Source organism: Schistocerca gregaria, chromosome 8 (genome assembly GCF_023897955.1).
Source record: "Schistocerca gregaria isolate iqSchGreg1 chromosome 8, iqSchGreg1.2, whole genome shotgun sequence".
Taxonomy (NCBI): Eukaryota; Metazoa; Arthropoda; class Insecta; order Orthoptera; family Acrididae; genus Schistocerca; species Schistocerca gregaria.
This window is the reverse complement of record NC_064927.1, coordinates 505664542-505683778: the sequence shown is the minus strand read 5'-3', so window position 1 is coordinate 505683778 and position 19237 is coordinate 505664542. Positions and strand designations below refer to the sequence as shown.

At 39.3% G+C, this 19237-nt stretch overlaps 1 protein-coding gene across 4 annotated transcripts in view; it reads right to left on the bottom strand.

The window, feature by feature from the left end:
- Window positions 1-245: 245 nt before the first annotated feature.
- LOC126285013 (uncharacterized) overlaps window positions 246-19237 on the bottom strand; it is an 84126-nt gene continuing 65134 nt past the window's right edge. Inside the window, exons 7-9 of one of the 4 annotated variants that reach the window (XR_007551595.1) lie at window positions 12575-12724; window positions 10762-10898; window positions 246-360 (exon numbers count right to left, since the gene is read on the bottom strand). The gene's annotated coding sequence lies outside the window, so the exon portion shown is untranslated. Of the gene's footprint in view, window positions 361-9178; window positions 9958-10086; window positions 10195-10761; window positions 10899-12574; window positions 12725-19237 lie in introns of those variants that run through there. The other 3 variants (XR_007551598.1, XR_007551596.1, XR_007551597.1) reach the window with 3 other exon arrangements.

Below are 19237 nucleotides of genomic sequence, written 5' to 3'. Positions count from 1 at the left end.
GTTTTCTCACTCATTACCAACATACAGAAGTCATTATCAAAAATAATTATTGCTAACAGATGAATTTAAATGTTTATGTATCAGCCATTGAAACAACATAAAATTATTCCATGGAACCATGTTGTCTTTTAACAATAGTAACTTTTATGTCACACTATTTTGAGCATGCATAAATCTAAAGAAAAGAGTTTGCTGCGAGCTGATATGTGAACGTAAGATGTCAGTACAGCTTATTCGACGGCGAACTGCAATTGTTATTTCGTGATGTAATTTTTAGTTTTTATTTGCATAAAAATATTCGTGAATCTTTAAATATGTTGTCCTTAATGTCCTAAGCTTGTCTCTGCTTTTCAGAATTGCCTGGAAACAAAACAAAGCACTTAATTACTGAAGAGTATGTTTAAGGTAACCAGTCATGAAAACTATTTTCATGCTGTAGAGTTGGAAAATTCCATTTGTATACAGTAAATGTCAAAGTCTCCTCACTCTAAGCAAATATATACCACGATCTGCAGAAATAATTTAAATTATCTCTCTCTGCTTACCTGGCCAATTTATCACTAACAGTCTTAAATCAGTGAAAATAATGCACATAATAATTGGAGTCTTTCGATGACACCAGAGACACACTTAGTATGACTATTGATTTATCGAGAGAACAACTTTGGATTAACTTTTACGATCTCTAACACCAGCTTTTGAAATGCAATAGAAGACGCCACTTTAATGTGGCTTATGCTTCGACCTGTTAATATAGTACTTGTCTATTAATCAGATATTTGTTTTGTGATCATTGTTCCTAGTTATTACATTTTTTACATTGGATATAAATACCGGAGGACGGTCTGTTGTTTTTCTGGAACTGGTAGTTTGAACAAAATGAATACAGGTACTTTGTCAACTCATGGTTTTTTTGAAAAAGTTATCAGTGATCACATCTTCAGTAAAGATTGGATGAATGTGTTTTCAAAATGTAATTATTCCAGTTAAATTAACATAAATACACCCTTCTAAAACGAGGATGTGTACAGTTATGAAGATGGTAAGAAGTAAATCAACCACTTTCGATCAGAGGAAGGACTCTTTATAGTGTAAAACCTATATGTACCTTGACTGTATAAAGCAGCAGTATATTATGGAACATTTTCCTCATATTTTATATCTGAAACGGAACCCTTTTTATAATTTCCAGAGTAAAAATTCACAGGGATTTTTGTCACAAAACTTAACACTTCAAAGATCGGCCAATTAGCAGAACAGCAAGCCGACAATGCCAGCCATTTATGCCATTATTTAAAGTGTTACTAGCACATGTGTAATTGGTATATCTTCAAGAGTAATACATATTTAAAAAAGGACCAGGCTAAAGATTTATTTTTCATATTTGCTTCAGTTCTATGATGGTTTACAAGTTTTAAAATAATGACACAAAATATAATTATTCCTCTAAAAATTTCAAGGATTGTTATTGAACAATTTCTTACTCTTTAACTACCAAAATTTCTTGCTTACTTAGCAAACGTGACTTATTTGTAGTAGAACTACAGCCAACTGCGAAACCTAAACAGTAAATGCACGAAAGTACATCAGTGCGATGATGTAGTGACTTAGCCATTCGCTACAGTGGCTGTTATATTCACTTGTGTTTCTTTCGAAATAATCCGAAATTTAAAATAGTAGGCAGCATCTGTCAAGGGACATGTACTGAGACGTTTGCATACAAAATGAGTCCAGTTTTTGAGCTACAGGTGTCTCGCGCGTCGAGAAAATCGCAGCGATTACTGCACAGTCTCAGTAAGAACCTTTTCCAAACGTAAACCTTGAATAACCTTGACCAGTCCACTGTCTACATCTACATGGCTACTCTGCAATTCACATTTAAGTGCTTGGCAGAGGGTGCGTCGAACCACAATCATACTATCTCTCTACTACTCCACTCCCGAACAGCGCGCGAGAAAAACGAACACCTAAACCTTTCTGTTCGAGCTCTGATTTCTCTTATTTTATTTTGATGATCATTCCTACCTATGTAGGTTAGGCTCAACAAAATATTTTCGCATTCGGAAGAGAAAGTTCGTGACTGAAATTTCGTGAAAAGGTCTCGCCGTGACGAAAAACGTCTTTGCTGTAATGACTTCCATCACAACTCGCGTATCATATCTGCCACACTCTCTCCCCTATTACGTGATAATACAAAATGAGCTGCCATTTTTTGCACCCTTTCGATGTCCTCCGTCAATCCCACCTGATAAGGATCCCACACCGCGCAGCAATATTCTAACAGAGGACGAACGAGTGTAGTGTAAGCTGTCTCTTTAGTGGACTTGTTGCATCTTGTAAGTGTCCTGCCAATGAAACGCAACCTTTGGCTCGCCTTCCCCACAATATTATCTATGTGGTCCTTCCAACTGAAGTTGTTCGTAATTTTAACACCCAAGTACTTAGTTGAATTGACAGCCTTGAGAATTGTACCATTTATCGAGTAATCGTATTCCAACGGATTTATTTGGAACTCATGTGGATCACCTCACATTTTTCGTTATTTAGCGTCAACTGCCACCTGACACACCATACAGCAATCTTTTCTAAATCGCTTTGCAACTGATACTGGTCTTCGGATGACCTTGCTAGACGGTAAATTACAGCATCATCTGCGAACAACCTAAGAGAACTGCTCAGATTGTCACTCAGGTTATTTATATAGATCAGGAACAGCAGGGGTCCCAGGACGCTTCCCTGGGGAACACCTGATATCACTTCAGTTTTACTCCATGATTTGCCGTCTATTACTACGAACTGCGACCTTCCTGACAGGACATCACGAATCCAGTCGCACAACTGAGACGATACCCCATAGGACCGCAGCTTGATTAGAAGTCCCTTGTGAGGAATGGTGTCAAAAGCTTTCCGGAAATCTAGAAATACAGGATCAACTTGAGATCACCTGTCGATAGCGGGCATTACTTCGTGCGAATAAAGAGCTAGCTGCGTTGCACAAGAACGATGTTTTCTAAAGCCATGCTGTTTATGTGTCAATATATCGTTCCCTTCGAGGTGATTCATAATGTTTGAATACAGTATATGTTCCAAAACCCTACTGCAAACCGACGTCAATGATATAGGCCTGTAGTTAAATGGATTACTCCTACTACCCTTCTTAAACACTGGTGCGACCTGCGCAATTTTCCAATCTGTAGGTACAGATCTATCGGTGAGCGAGCGGTTGTATATGAGTGCTAAGTAGGGAGCTATAGTATCAGCGTAATCTGAAAGGAACCTAATCGGTATACAATCTGGACCTGAAGACTTGCCCGTATCAAGCGATTTGAGTTGCTTCGCAACCCCTAAGGTATCTTCTTCTAAGAAACTCATGCTAGCAGATGTTCGTGTTTCAAATTCTGGAATATTCCATTCGTCTTCCCTGGTGAAGGAATTTCGGAAAACTGCGTTCAATAACTCCGCTTTAGCGGCACAGTCGTCGATAACAGTACCATCGGCACTGCGCAGCGAAGGTATTGACTGCGTCTTGCCGCTTGTGTACTTTACATACGACCAGAATTTCTTCGGATTTTCTACCAAATTTCGAGACAATGTTTCGTTGTGGAACCTATTAAAGGCATCTCGCATCGAAGTACGTGCCAAATTTCGCGCGTCTGTAAATTTTAGCCAATCTTCGGGATTTCGCGTTCTTCTGAACTTCGCATGCTTTTTCCGTTGCATCTGCAACAGCGTTCGGACCTTTTTTTGTGTACCACGGGGCATCCGTTCCATCTCTTACCAATTTATGAGGTATGAATCTCTCAATTTGCTGTTGCTACTATATCTTTGAATTTGAGCCACATCTCGTCTACATTTGCATAGTCAGTTCGGAAGGAATGGAGATTGTCTTGTAGGAAGGCTTCTAGTGACACTTTATCCGCTTTTTAAATAAAATTATTTTGCGTTTATTTCTGATGGATTTGGAAGAAACTGTATTGAACCTAGCTACAACGACCTTGTGATCACTAGTCCCTGTATCAGTCATGATGCTCTCTATCAGCTCTGGATTGTTTGTGGCTTAGTGGTCAAGTACGTTTTCGCAACCATTTACATTTCGCGTGGATTCGTGGACTAACTGCTCGAAATAATTTTCGGAGAAAGCATTTAGGACAATCTCGGAAAATGTTTTCTGCCTACCACCGGTTTTGAACAAGTTTTTTTGCCAACATACCAAGGGAAGGTTGAAGTCCCCACCAACTATAACCGTATGAGTGGGGTATTTATTTGTTACGAGACTCAAACTTTCTCTGAACTGTTCCGCAACTGTATCATCGGAGTCTGGGGGTCGGTAGAAGGAGCCAATTATTAACTTAATTCGGCTGTTAAGTATAACCTCCACCCATACCAATTCGCACAGAGTATCTACTTCGACTTCACTACAAGATAAATCACTACTGACAGACACAAACACTCCACCACCAATTCTGCCTAATCTATCTTTACTGAACACCGTCTGAGACTTCCTAAGAATTTCTGCAGAACTTATTTCAGGCTTTAGCCAGCTTTCTGTACCTACAACGATATCAGCTTCTGTGCTTTCTATTAGCGCTTGAAGCTCAGGGACTTTTACAGCACAACTACAACAATTTACAACTATAGTTCCGACTGTTCCTTGATCCAAGCACGTTCTGTATTTGCCATGCACCCTTTGACATTGCAGCCTACCCCATACTTTTCCGAGGCCTTCTAACCTAAAAAACCGCCCAGTCCACGCCACACAGCCTCTGCTACCCGTGTAGCCGCCAGCTGAGTGTAGTGAACTCCTGACCTATTTAGCGGAACCCGAAACCCCACCACCCTATGGCGCAAGTCAAGGAACCTGCAGCCAACACGGTCGCAAAACCGTTTGAGCCTCTGATTCAGACCCTCCACCCGGCTCTGCACCAAAGGTCCGCAGTCGGTTCTGTCGACGATGCTGCAGATGGTGAGCTCTGCCTTCATCTCGCAAGCAAGACCGGCAGCCTTCACCAAATCAGATAGCCGCTGGAATCCAGAGAGAATTTCCTCAGATCCAAAGCGGCACACTTCATTAGTGCCGACATGTGCCACCACCTGCAGCTGGCTGCACCCTGTGCTCTTCATGGCATCCGGAAGGACCCTTTCCACATCAGAAATGACTCCTCCCGGAATGCACACGGAGTGCACACTGGATTTCTTCCCCTCCTTAGCCGCCATATCCCTAAGGGGCCCCATTACGCGCCTAACATTGGAGCTCCCAACTACCAGTAAGCCCACCCTCTGCAATTGCCCTGACCTTGAAGGCTGAGAATGATCCTCTGAAACAGGGCAGGCAGCTGCATCTGGCTCAGCCAGAGACAGTGCCTGAAACCAGTTTGTCAGACGCACCGGGGAGGCTTTCTTATCAGCCTCCGGGGACGCCTTTCGCTGCCTGCCACGCCTTGGAACGACCTCCCAATCAACCACAGGCGAGGGCTCAGCCCCACTGCGGGCAGCAACCGGGGCAACCACAGCGGCAGACCGATCTGGGGACAGACGGGACGAGGTTGACATCCCCGTGATACCCGAGTCCGGCTCCCCACAGTGGTGCCCATTGGCAACAGCCTCAAGCTGCGCGACCGAAGTCAGCGCCGATTGCAGCTGTGAGCGAAGGGATGCCAAGTCAGCCCTCATCCGAACACAGCAATCGCAGTCCCTGTCCATTCTAATCCATGTTGAACAACAGTTACTGAAACAAGAGTCAGTGCCTAGATAATGCAAGCGAAACACGCAAAGAATGTATCAACTAACCTGTACAAATGCCTAACAACTGCGCTACAATCTGCCTGAATTTACGATTACAGTAACTAAAACTCGAAATTACACCTCCTATACGAAACTCACACGCAATTTAAGTAAGAATCTACGAAGTAAACACTAAAGCGCGATGCTACAACTCTCAAATACTATAATACTCCCGAAATATATGAATTAAACAATGCAAGTACCCAAAAACACGCAAAGAAATTAATTAAACTCTCTAACAAATAAGTAAGCTAGGGTTATACGACTTGCTGCTGCCAGCTGCTTATCCAACGGCGGCAGGGAGGACACTGGCTGTGACCAACCGACACTGGCTGTTCAAAACAAAAACAGAAGACAGACGACTACGCGAATTTACACTATTCAGGTACTAAGGAGCGATGCTACAACCTTCAAATACTATAATACGCCCGAAATATATGAATTAAACAATGCAAGTACCCAAAAACACGCAAAGAAATTAATTAAACTATCCAACAAATAAGTAAGTTAGGGGTATACGACTTGCTGCTGGCAGCTGCTTATCCAACGGCGGCAGGGAGATCGATGGGACCTCGTTCCATCTGTGGGAAACTGCTCTCAGTGCACAATGCCACAATCTTCATGCTGGGAAAAGAGTGAGCTACTGAGACTCCAATCAAAGCCACTAAGAATATAATGTACTGCAAGATACAGGAAAACTACTGTGGGTGAGTGTGTGCCACTAGATCACATTATGTCAATACATGATAGACTATTTCATAAAAGAAAGGTTTTTTTCTTATTTCTATATTATATACAGTCAAATTAAGTACAGTGAAATGAATTTGATATAAAAGTTTAAAAACAAATATTTTTAACTTTTGTAGACACTTTGTTAATGTTAAGGATATAGCTTTATATAGAATGAATTATAATGGCAGAATGATAAAATGAACTCTGTGAAGTACACATGAGGAGTAGAAAGACAGTAACGAACAGAATGAAACATGGCTTAATTGTGAATGAAATAGGACACAAATGTGTGTTTGTGGCTTCAGCGTAGTGGGTATGCATGAAGCAGTGCTATGTAGTTGTTAGAGGCAACGTAATTTCCATGGGACATAGTACAATTACTGATTTATAAGATTAGATGGGTAGATCACATAACTAATGAGAAGGTATTGAATAGAATTGGGGAGAAGAGGAGTTTGTGGCACAACTTGACTAGAAGAAGGGATCAGTTGGTAGAACACGTTCTGAGGCATCAAGGTATCACCAATTTAGTATTGGAGGGCAGCGTGGAGGGTAAAACTCCTAGAGGGAGACCAAGAGATGAATACACTAAGCAGATTCAGAAGGATGTAGGTTGCAGTACGTACTGGGAGATGAAGAAGCTTGCACAGGATAGAGTAGCACGGAAAGCTCCATCAAACGTGTCTCAGTACTGAAGACCACAACAACAACAAGAAGGCTTGAAGAGAATTAAAAAGGAAGAGTACTGTTTGGGCAAAGCATCCTAACAACTGCTTGCGACTGGAAGATGAGACTTGATTTTTGTAATTATTGCCATGCAAATAATACTTCACGCCAGCAGCTTCACAGAAAGTAAGATTTAGTTTTTTCAGACACTTAGTTTCGTAAAAGGCTTGCCACTGTCTTATTTAGAACTGTTGAGGCACTTAAGCACTTGTGTGAAATCTTATCATCATTTTATAGTGGTCATTAACCCAAGTCTTTGTCACCATAAACAGGATTCACATACTATTATCCTACGTTACAAGAATCACATTATTAATGAAAAATACTTTAAAGTAAAATATGATAATTATACAAAACAAAATAGGCAAATTTTCTTTTGTCTTGGAAGTTCATTGCATGTTTATTAGAGTATTATATAAATTTTGAATACAACAGACATAATTAATTATTTGAACATAATGTTTGTAACAGCTATTGGAAACAATTGAAATGGCAAACGGTAATGAACATCACCTTACTCTCGACTATTCTGCTTACCATTCCATGATTGCATAATAAATTAACCTATCAACATCTAAGCTGTAGTATTTAAGAGTTGCTATGATATTTTGTTGTTGTTCTGAAGCCATCTCCATTTAACTGTTATAGTTATTTTAATGGTTCATTAATAAAATTTGCAACAGTAAAAATTACAAGGAGGTTACATTCCATAATTGTTATCTTGTCACACAAACCAATAATTCATTCATATTTGATTTTCTCTAGAAGTTCCTTAAAGAACTGAAAAGTTTTGAGTATATGTTTGGATTTGAATAACAAATTTTGTAATCAACTACCTATACAAATCAGCTCCTACATGAAGAATAACCACTGTTGCGATTATGCAGTTTACTAATTATTATACAACCTTAAATTCGATCAAAACTAAATGGTTTGAATTGTAAATTGTGAGCTTTAGGCCTGGAGACATTTTATTTTATTACATCATAAAAATACAATTAATTTCCAATTTTTATTCAATGAAAAATTAGAGTAGACATTCAAAATTAATCTTTGTTGTTGCATATATTTGCATTCACTTGTTATCAGCACAGAGTGTCCTCTTGTCATATTAAGAATTAATTGTATACTTTAGCATACCATGTCGGTTTATTTCCTTCATAATTGAGGCCTTTTCAATACTGCAGATAGACATGCCGTATTCGATTGCAATGTATATTAGAATCTGTGGGAAGCGTACACATATAGAAACAAATTTGGCTGTAAAATTATTATGTGCACTGGAGCCACTCGCCGGCCGCGATGGTCTCGCGGTTCTACGCGCGCAGTCCGGAACCGTGCGACTGCTACGGTCGCAGGTTCGAATCCTGCCTCGGGCATGGATGTGTGAAATGTCCTTAGGTTAGTTAGGTTTAAGTAGTTCTAAGTTCTAGGGGACTGATGACCGCAGCAGTTGAGTCCCATAGTGCTCAGAGCCATTTTTTTTGGAGCCACTCAAGGAAAATGAAGGATTACATAAAGCACAGTGTTTTTTATGTATTAGTGTGATATGCATACAGGAGTTAAATGGTGAACAGACATTGCCTGTAGAGAGAAAATTTCAGGACTAAAGATGTTCACCAATTTGGAGGTTCACAGACAGATGATTTACATGAAGCAAATTTGGACCTTAAGTTTCAGCAAGCTGTCAGTTTATCTGCCTTATGAGTGAAAGTAATGGACTGTGATGCATCAGAGAAGGTATTGTTTGAACAGTTGTTGTTAGAATATGAAGATCTGTTTCATTCTTGTTCGCCTTTGTCAGTGATTCCAGTGACACAACACAGAACCATAACTGCATACGAGGTGCCTGTATACAGTAACCCATGATGTATACTACAACACCTGCAATCGGCGACAGATGAATTTTTTTTTTTTTTTTTTTTTTTTTTTTTTTTTTTTTTTTTTTTTTTGAGGATGGCACCAGTCCCTGGGAGTGCCAGTGTTAGCTGTCCTGAAGAAAAGTACAGGTGAGACAAAGGCATTTCACTTTGTTGTGAATGTTGGTACCTTAACAAGCATACAGATGCTCCTCCAATCCCAAATACAATGGAACCTTCATTTAGCCTGGGGCAATGCAAAAAAAATTCCACCAGGAACTATTGAAGGGTTCTCACTGTTAAACATAGCAGTGGAGGGTCACACAAAGACAGCACACATGGTCCTATCAGGACATTATCAACATCAGCATATTGTACTAGTGCCTTCAATGCTTAATGTTCAGTGATTGTCTTTGAAAAAGACGTTGATCATTATTTTAAGTGAATTACATAGAATCTCTCATATCCACACCTACTTATTAAATATGACTTATTGTGTTATTTGTTTGTTGGTCTTACTGCTTTTTGTAGGACAAGATACTGGTCGTGGAGACTATTTATGACATGAAGAAACATTAACTAGTAAAAGGATTGTGTTCTTCCAGTGGCTTCCAATGACGTTCCAAAGAAATTGAGGATCTTAAACAGGTATATTCACTACTGTTTGCACACACTGAAGTATTAACACAAAATACTTCTGCCTTCAAAAGTGTTACAGACACACATTATCTCCATTTACAACAACTCTTCCGCCAAGGCTGTCCATTTCACATCACTTTCCCATACTACTCAGAATGAAGAAGACTGAAGACATAAAGCCCATAAGTTTTTGGCTTTGTTGACAATATCGCTGTTGCACCTTTGAAACAATTAATAAAAAAGAATTTACAGAAATTTAAATAAAATGCTTAAATATTAATTCAAGTATATATAATGTGAATATTTAAATGTGATATATTTAGATCCAGCTGTAGATAGCAATACTCACTGATGTTATGTGTTATTTACTTTATTGTCTTCCAGTATGCTGTTTGTATTGAAAAGCTTACCAGCCATATTTCAGGGCCTCTTAGTCAGGCTATTGTGGGGACTGAACCTAGACAATATATGGTTGTGTTAAAAGAGATAATTCTCTTTGCAAAGAACAGGGCAGAGCATGTATCACAGCTAAGGTAAGTGTTTAAATGGCTGTAAATGGGACACCTAACAGTAGGTGTCAGTAAAGTATCACTCTGTATACTATATGTATACTATTCTGTGCACACAGTTAGTGATGATGGAGCCGACGGACTAGAAGATAGAAAAAGCCATACAATATTTTCTGCTACAATGTAGAGAAAGTGAGATGCCATCTTTCTTGGGCCTGGCCAGTTACTGATAAATTGTGCCAAAATTTGTGGAACTAGCATGGCTACTCATCTACTGAAGAAAGAAGTAATGTTTCACTGGTCAGCAGAGTGCAGAGATAAGTGCAGGCAGTAGAAAGAGTTGTTAATAACTGCACTGATGTTAGTTTTTGCAACCTGTGAGAAGGATTATGAAATGTATTTGCAAACTGCAAATTCAGTACTACAAAAATTGCACAATTTACTAGAAACATGAAGATTTGTACCGGACTCGGAGTCGAATCTGTATTTCCCATAACTCATAAGTGATTACCAACCTGAGGAATCTTCCAGAACCAAACCACATCTCCATATGATGCAGTGTCGGCTTCCCATAGTCCTAGCACAATTACGTGATACCCACACAGGGAGACTTAATTTTTTTTCTCTTCAGGTAGTCCTCCCTTCAGCGTCCCTTCAATACACACAAAAATGTAGGGTACAGCGAAGTAACTAACAAGGAAACATACATAATATGAAATAAAATCTTATCCAAAACAGCAGTTACAGATGTACCAGGTAGACCAAGAACAGTATGCACAGACGGAGAGAGAATAGTGGAACAAACTTTCATGGATGTTATGAATAAACAAGTAGTAGGTGAGGAAGTGACTTTTGTCCAACCTAATAATGCGTTATCATTTGAATGGGATTATCAGCTAGATTCACTGATCCAGGAATTAAGATTTCAAGCACAGTTTCTTGAGAACTATTCTGATAATCGGACAATAGATAATGAACAACAGTTGAGTACTGTTACGGAAAGATTTAAGGTAGTCATCAACTTCATACAACTCACGAACAATTCTGAAAAATATACTGACTGTATAAATAAGAAGTGGTGGTTGTTACAAAAGACTCTTCCTGGCAGATTAAAACTGTGTGCAGGACTGGGAATCCAACTCTGGATCTTTGCATTTCATCTGGAGGTGCTCTATCATCTGAGCTATCCAAGCATGACTAATGGCCTGTCCTGACAATACCTCGTCTCCAACCTTCCAAACTTCATAGAACTTCTCCAGCAAAACTTGCAGGGCTAGAACTCCTGGAACAATGGATGTTGCTGAGAAATGACTTCGCCACTGCCTGGGGCATGTTTCCACAGTAACATTTTCACTCTACAGGGGCGTATACGTTGATATGGAACTACCTTGCAGATTAAAACTGTGTGTTGGACCGAGACTCGAACTCAAGACTTTTGCCTTTTGGGGCAAATGCTCTGCCATCTGAACTATCCATGCACTATGCACGACCTGTCCACACAGCTTCATTTCCGCCTCTACCTTTCAAACTTCGAAGAAGAGAAACAGTGAAAATTTCGTTCCAGAAACATCCCCCAAGCTATGAATAAGCCATATCTCCACGATCTCCTTTCTTCAATGAGTGATAGTCCCACAAGTCCTGCAAGATATTACTTGGTGCAATGTCTAACATTTGCTCACTTATGCTACATATCTTGTGGACAAACATGGCATGTGCTCATTACTCCACAGGGATTCATGCACGAATTACATTGAGAGGAGCTCTCATATGGATGGTATTAAGACTGAGATGTCCACTTATGTTTCATTTACAAGACGAACAGTTATGCTTGGCTTGGGAGCATTTCAAGTGTACCACTCCGCAAACTCCACTACAGTGTGGGTTCACCACGATGCTACTGCCTGGCTTTTTATCAAATATAGACTGTGTGCAACAGAGCTGACAGTAGGTGATGGAAGAGACAGTAGTGCTGTTGTTCTGACTAGTGTGAATGACTGTGTTGTCAGTCGCGTAACTGACTCAACTTTTGTCGTCAGTGAGTCTACCATCATCTACACTATTGTTTTATTGTCGAGATCTCAGGTTGTCAGTGGAGAAATTGATCTCTTTTCTTATTCCCTGAGTTTGTCCTTAATCCATAAATACTTATCATCCTCTGTAATAGTGAATATATAAAGCAAATACCGCGTCCTTGTGAAAATGTACTGTGCTGCCTGTGAAATTTACCATTAGTTAAACATTTTCGCCTTCCATTGCAGCACATTGTTCCAGATGTATTTTATATCTCCATTGAGAAATAAAACTTAGTTGTTTCTAAAGAAATCTAACCTTTTGTGTCAATATGATGTCAACACTTGATTTCGTAGTTCATTTCTTTGTTCCAAATCCATAATACTTTCTTACTATGTTGCCATTTGATATTCATCCTACTGCAAGTACCTCACAGTTGTATAAAACTAGTCACTCTTGAAGGTTATCCTGAAACATAATGAATCACAGAAATTACACAATGAGTAACATTTGTAATATTTTGCTGTCCAAGTGACATCTGCTTAGGTTGATCAATTATGTTTCATATGTGTACTATTTCAATTTACAATACTTTGTATTCCATTTTGTAATTTTCATATTTACATCTCTATGGTTTTTGTTTCTTTAATTCATATATTCATACACCAACACACAGTTCTGGTTTCTTAACGAATTTTTGAATATCGTCTACAATTAGCAAGGAACATTGTGAAAAAATCTTGTTTGATACATTAAGAGCTATATTAGTAGAAATTGTTGTAACAAATTTAAACATAATTAGAAATCACAGTCGGTCTGTTATGTTTGACACTTGGTGTATCTTTGAATGTAAATATCAAGAGAAATCACAGTTATTTGGCATGTTTACCACTTTGAGCGTCTTTGTATCCCAAACACATGAGTGATAGGTATTCATTGGCTACCAGAAGGTGTGGTATTATTGAGCAGAGCTCAGATGAGCGAAAGAGTGCGAAGCAATTGTCGGCCAGTTGAGCGAGACTGAAGTGTTGTGTCATGGTAGAGTGATGAGCTATGATGGCGGATGTTCTGCAGAGAGATTTTAATTTGAGGTGTTGTATGATGTGTAATTGAGGACAGAGAATGTTTGGTGTGACTGTGTAGAGATACAGCTCATTTGAAAGCAATGGTAATTTTCATTGAGTTCATTTGTTGCAAGCGATAGTTTGGTAATGACTGTAGTGTAAGGATTTCATTGTGTTCAACAATAGCTACAAGTTGTATCCAGGGAGAATCGTCAGTCATGTGTTCAGTATTGTAATTAATTTCTCCCACTAAGATTAGTTTAAAGATAATTGTTTAGAAATAAAAAATTAATTCTGCATGATTTTAAAAAGTGTCTGCTAAAAGTATTCAGTGTGGTGCATAACAATCCTGAGAAAGGTGTTGAGAAATATTAATAGCTCATTTTAGTTTTTTTATGTCTTATTAAAATGTTTCAATGTAATTGTAAAATACCCTTTCATTATTTACAAAACATTTCAGTGAAGCTTATCCTCATTGTTTAAATGAAAAATGCGTTTGGTAAGAAATTGCACTGTCACGCCTTCCATTATTGTGTGAATAACGACTATCATTTTTGAAAAAAATCGAGAGGTGTTAGCGGGACTCGCACTGAGCATTGCTTAAAAACTTAATTATGTGCACAGACAATTCCTCCATCCAGGGAATCGAAGATCTCGATCATTTTTGCCTGTTACCGGCATTAACACTTGGAAGATATCGGTCCCAGGGAGTCCAAGATTATCGATATTTTTTTTTATTCCAGTGATGTTGATGAGACATAAAGTCATACATGAGACCGGCGACCATTATTATCGTAATCAGTGGTTCTCCATTCAGGCTGACGGGGCCACAATGGTACAAGTCAAACATCAAGCAACAAACGACTTTATTACGTGTATGAAATGTATCGGACTTTATCCATCATCAGATATCTAGGAGGGATTACGGCTCACAGATATGCGTTTCACAAACAAACTGAACAGCCATATCTACGAACACTAATCAGTCCTGGATATCTGACGATGGATAAATTCCAAAACGCGTCATATGAGCAACAAATTTACTCCTTGCCCAGTGTTTGACTTTTACTATTGCGATTAAATCAGCCTTAATGTAGAACTTCTGACTATTTTAATTTCAAATTTGATGTAGGACAACAAATGACAAAATAAATATTTTTCTCATGATATAATTACAACTTAACAATTTTCGGATTTTTTTTTCCTTTTGTTGTACTGTGGCAACTTCATTTTTTTCCTAATTTCAAAATTCTAGGCCAATGGTAAGTACTATAGCTTTGATTGCGAGTATCAGAATACGTGACATAAATGGCCACAGCTTTTGCTTGAACTGACTACGAAACTTCAAGTTTTAAATCTCCGAGGAACCATAGAACTCAGTATGTGACATAAACTGCAACCTTCTACCTCTATCCCTGAGTGAGAAAAAGGATTTTTAACAGTCAGATAGACAAACAGACAACAATGTGATCCTATGAGGGTTTCGTTATTACCGACTCAGGTACACAACCTTAAAAAGGAACAAAAAGTTCAATTTGCTAACGCAGCTTGGTAAAAAGGCAAATTGCCGAGCAGTGATTTATTTCAGTTCATCATTTTTTCAGTGCGGACAGTGCAGAGTCCAGTTATCCGCTGCAAGGTAACAAACAGTTTTAGGGCTGAAACAAACCGTTGTGGGTATACTAGAAACAGTTCTTATTACTCAGTGGATTCGTTTTATAGAAGGGCTCGGATTTTCTTACACAATAGTTAGCCATTGGTTGCGACTGTTTCTCGACAGTCATTCTACATGTTGTTGGTAGCTATAGTGTATTTTCAGTTTTATTTACAAATGGTCAGATGCCTTTCAGATCAAATACAAGCACATACCTAAAAAGTAATCTGTATAAATATGTGCATGTTGAAAAGTAGAGTAACTACAGCATCTCTTGATCAGAATCAGTCGTGGAATTTTATTGGCTTCAAATTACTAGCGAAAGGTTTTGACACACACACAGTTTACAGTTAACAAGTTGAAAGCATCTTAACTAGTTTCAAAGTGGTGCAGATTAAATCGGGACATAGGAGGCAAAACGGTTTTAAAAGAATGGATAGGTTGATAGAAGTCATCCTGAAGAATCAAGGTATAGATGGTAAGGAAGAAAATGAAAAGGGTAAAATTATAGAGAGAAATCTATGTAGCTAGCGTGTTCAAATAGATTTAGAATACAGGAGAAATTTGGAAACGGCGAAGGACCTGGAAGACCATTTGAAGGGAATGGCCAGCGTTATAGAGGCTGTAAGATGAACATCGACAAAAGTAGAACAATGACTATGGAATTTAAGCGAATTAAATTAAGGAATGCTGAAAAAATTACATTACGAAATAAGACACTAAAAGTTGTTGTTGAGTTATGTTATATGGATAACAGAATAACTGACGATGAATAATGTAGAGAGAATATAAAACTAGGACTGGGAAGAGTAAGAAAAGAGTTTCTAGAAAAGAGTAATTTCTTAACATCAAAATAAATTTAAATAGTATAATCTGTTATTTGTTAACATAAAATAAATATGAATTTAAGTGGTGGTGGTCAGTTCCTATGGCACCAAACTGCTGAGGTCACCGGTTCCTCGGCTTACACACTACTTCTTCTAACTTAAACCAACTTACGCTGAGGACAACACTCACACCCATTCCCGAGGGCGGACTCGAACATCCACCGTATGGGGTAAGGGGTGGGGGGGGGGGGGGGGGTGGGGGGGGGGGGGCGGGCTGCGCGAACCGTGGAAAGGCGCCAAAGACCGCGCGGCTACTCCACGGGGCATAAATTTAAGTGGCAGGGAGCTCTATCTGAAAGTATTTCTTTTAAATGTTGCCCAGGGGTTTTGAAATGTGATGTAACATAATAATAAAGGAGATTAGATAGGTAGGTAGAGTAACTAATGAAAAGGTACTGAACCAAACCGGGGAAAGAAATTTGTGTCACAGCTCGACTAAAAGAAGGGATCGGTTTATAAGAGACCTCGTGCAGCATCAAGAAATCGTCACTTTGGTTATCTTTGGTAACGGAATGAAGTGTTGGGGGTAAACTATAGAGCAAGACTTGAACACAACAACTGGATTCAAATTGATGTTGCAGTTGTTATACAGAGGTGAAGGGACAGACAGCAGATGGAGTAGCGCAGACACCAGCATCAACCCAATCTCCCCACCGACGCCAACGACAACAACAACAACTTTCACAATTACAACAGACTCTGTGCGTCGTGTAGCTGTGTGGTGGCTGACGTATCACTGGGTGCGGCTGCTCGGGAGGCGATGAAGGCTGAGCCGTAGATAGTGGATGCCAGCAGGGCCTGTGGCGGCGCTGTGTCTTCAGGGGAGCGGCTGGTCTGGACTCTCGGGAATCTGATGACCTCTCCAGAGGCGCGCTGAAGCCAAGGCCACAACTGGTGCTCGCTCTTACATCGGCCTGTCCCAGGCCGCGACATTCCCCGGGGCGGCCTCTAGTAAGTTACGTCAATCGCGCTCATACGTACCAGCTCTGATTAAGCTAACAAAGAAAGTGCCAGTAAACTTCCTCAAGCCATCTATTAACATCTGATAGCAACGACAACTGACAAGTGACCAGTGAAAAGGCTTGCTTAGGCTGCTGGAATGGTGACGAGGCAACACGCCCAACTATTGTAGAGCCTTGTCGACCATTAGCACACTTCCTTGTCAGATTTCTTGCAGTCAGACATTCAGGTACTCTTGTGTAAATGCCGACGGCATCACAGGAACGGTTAGGCAACATCAGGCAGTCTTAGATAATACACCAGTTGACGCTATAAACGTTTCTGAATTTGTTGCACATCAAAAATTTAGGATGAAACATCGCGTCGCTATACACGTTACTGAATTTATTCCACACGAAAAACTGAGCAGTCACAGATAAGAAATGCAGTGGCGATGTGGGCCTTGAGTTAAATAATAATTTACATAAACTGCAGGAGAGTGTGCAAACGCTACTTAGAAAGAGTGCATTGCGTACATTGAAAGAGAATTCATTAAAGAGATGCAGCACGCTGGATACTAATAAACATACAGTGATCGGTTAAAATTTGAGTCGTAACAAAGGAAGAAACGAAGTGAAAGCGGCGAAAGGACGGACCAGGACCAAAAGGAAGTGCTAAATTGCGGCTTTCTTCTTATTTTTCTCATTTTGTAAATGCAAGAGTGGTTGTTTAACTCTGAAATCTTCAGAACGTCCATGGACTTACGATACAGGAATTTCAAGCTTTGTCCCCGTGCTTGCAGAAAATACTAATGAAGTAAAGACTGTCCGCGTTTAGCGGAAGCATTGTTTTTGTTTTGTGTAACATCCAAAAAGCTGACATACATAGCAAAAGAAATCATCAGTGAACGAACAGTACTCTTCAAGAAAACATTATTCAGCAGTCTAAGTGAACTGACAAACAAGCACAATAAAAACTCCCCCCCCCCCCCCCACACACACACAAACTAAACGAAGACATATTGGAATGAATTCAAATTTCCTGGCCGCCAATCGAAAACGAAACGGTGAAACGAGCTACTGACAAGTGCTTATCTGAAATGTAAGTTGCTCTGTAAAACATATGTTTAGTATAGCAACATAATAAGATGCAGAATTCTCCGAAGAGCAGCAGAAAACGTAAGAAAACACTGTTAAAAATACGTAACATAATCTATAAATAACATACTACAACAGATGGTTATCCACATTAAAGAGTTACAAAATTTTTACAGACGTCCACAGGTTATTTTAAATATAAAAGCTGGCCGTTGTGGCCGAGCGGTTCTAGGCGCTTCCGTATGGAACTGCGTGACCGCCACGGTCGCAGGTTCGAATCCTGCCTCGGGCATGGATGTGTGTGTTGTCCTTAGGTTAGTTAGGTTTAAGTAGTTCTAAGTTCTGTCAGATTGATGGCCTCAGATGTTAAGTCCCATTGTGCTCAGAGACATGTGAACCATTTTTTATTAAATATAAAAACAGCAACCAAGATACTTTTAGCAGGCAAATAGAAACCAAGTGCATGTCTGCGAAAGTCCACTACACCAATACTCTTACGGCGCTATCTATATATGTAGACGCTATCTACATATGTAGATATAGATATACATGGCCACTTGATAACGGCCACATGGTCGAAACTGTGATATTGGGTTTTATAAACAAATAATTTTACAGTCAGAAGATGACCATAATGTCATTTATAAAATTGTACATAACTGTGGAAGCAAGCTTCAAAGAGTTAATCTCAGTTTTTCATTGAGATTTCTCGAAAATATTACTTTGTAAGGACACCAAAAGTATTCCATGTACACAGTTTACCATCAGATAACGAGGATCACCCACAAAGTATAAATGAAAACTATTATCATCTAATACTCGTACGTTACAAAGGCTGAATACAGATTTTTATGCAAATTTTTTTTCCATAAAAGAAGTTCACTTCTGTTTCCGTGTAGTAACATAGGGCTTAACGTCTTATAATCTGCTGCTCTGTCAGTCAGAGTACTGAAGAAAGATGTGGTTATGGTTCCGCTCTGTTAAGTCATGTTCTAATCATGGTTCCTGTACAAAGTCTGTTGTCACTCTTACAGACCCGAACATTACTTGAAAAGCTATGGAAACTAAAGAATTACTATGTGATTAAAAGTGTGACATGGAATATGTTTGCATTCAAGCAAACCGTCACCACATTATTGGAGAGCAATTGAGTTTTCTGTTTTTCAGCGATATATGTATGTACAGGATGTCCATTAATTTTTACCTTCATTTCAAGATTAAATAATTGTAGTGATTATGAATGTAACGTTTGTTTTTCTGTTAGAGCTGGACTAGGGAAACAACGAAGTTTCTGTACAGCTGTATCTCATCCAGCCCTTTCGCCACAAGGAGTGCTGTGC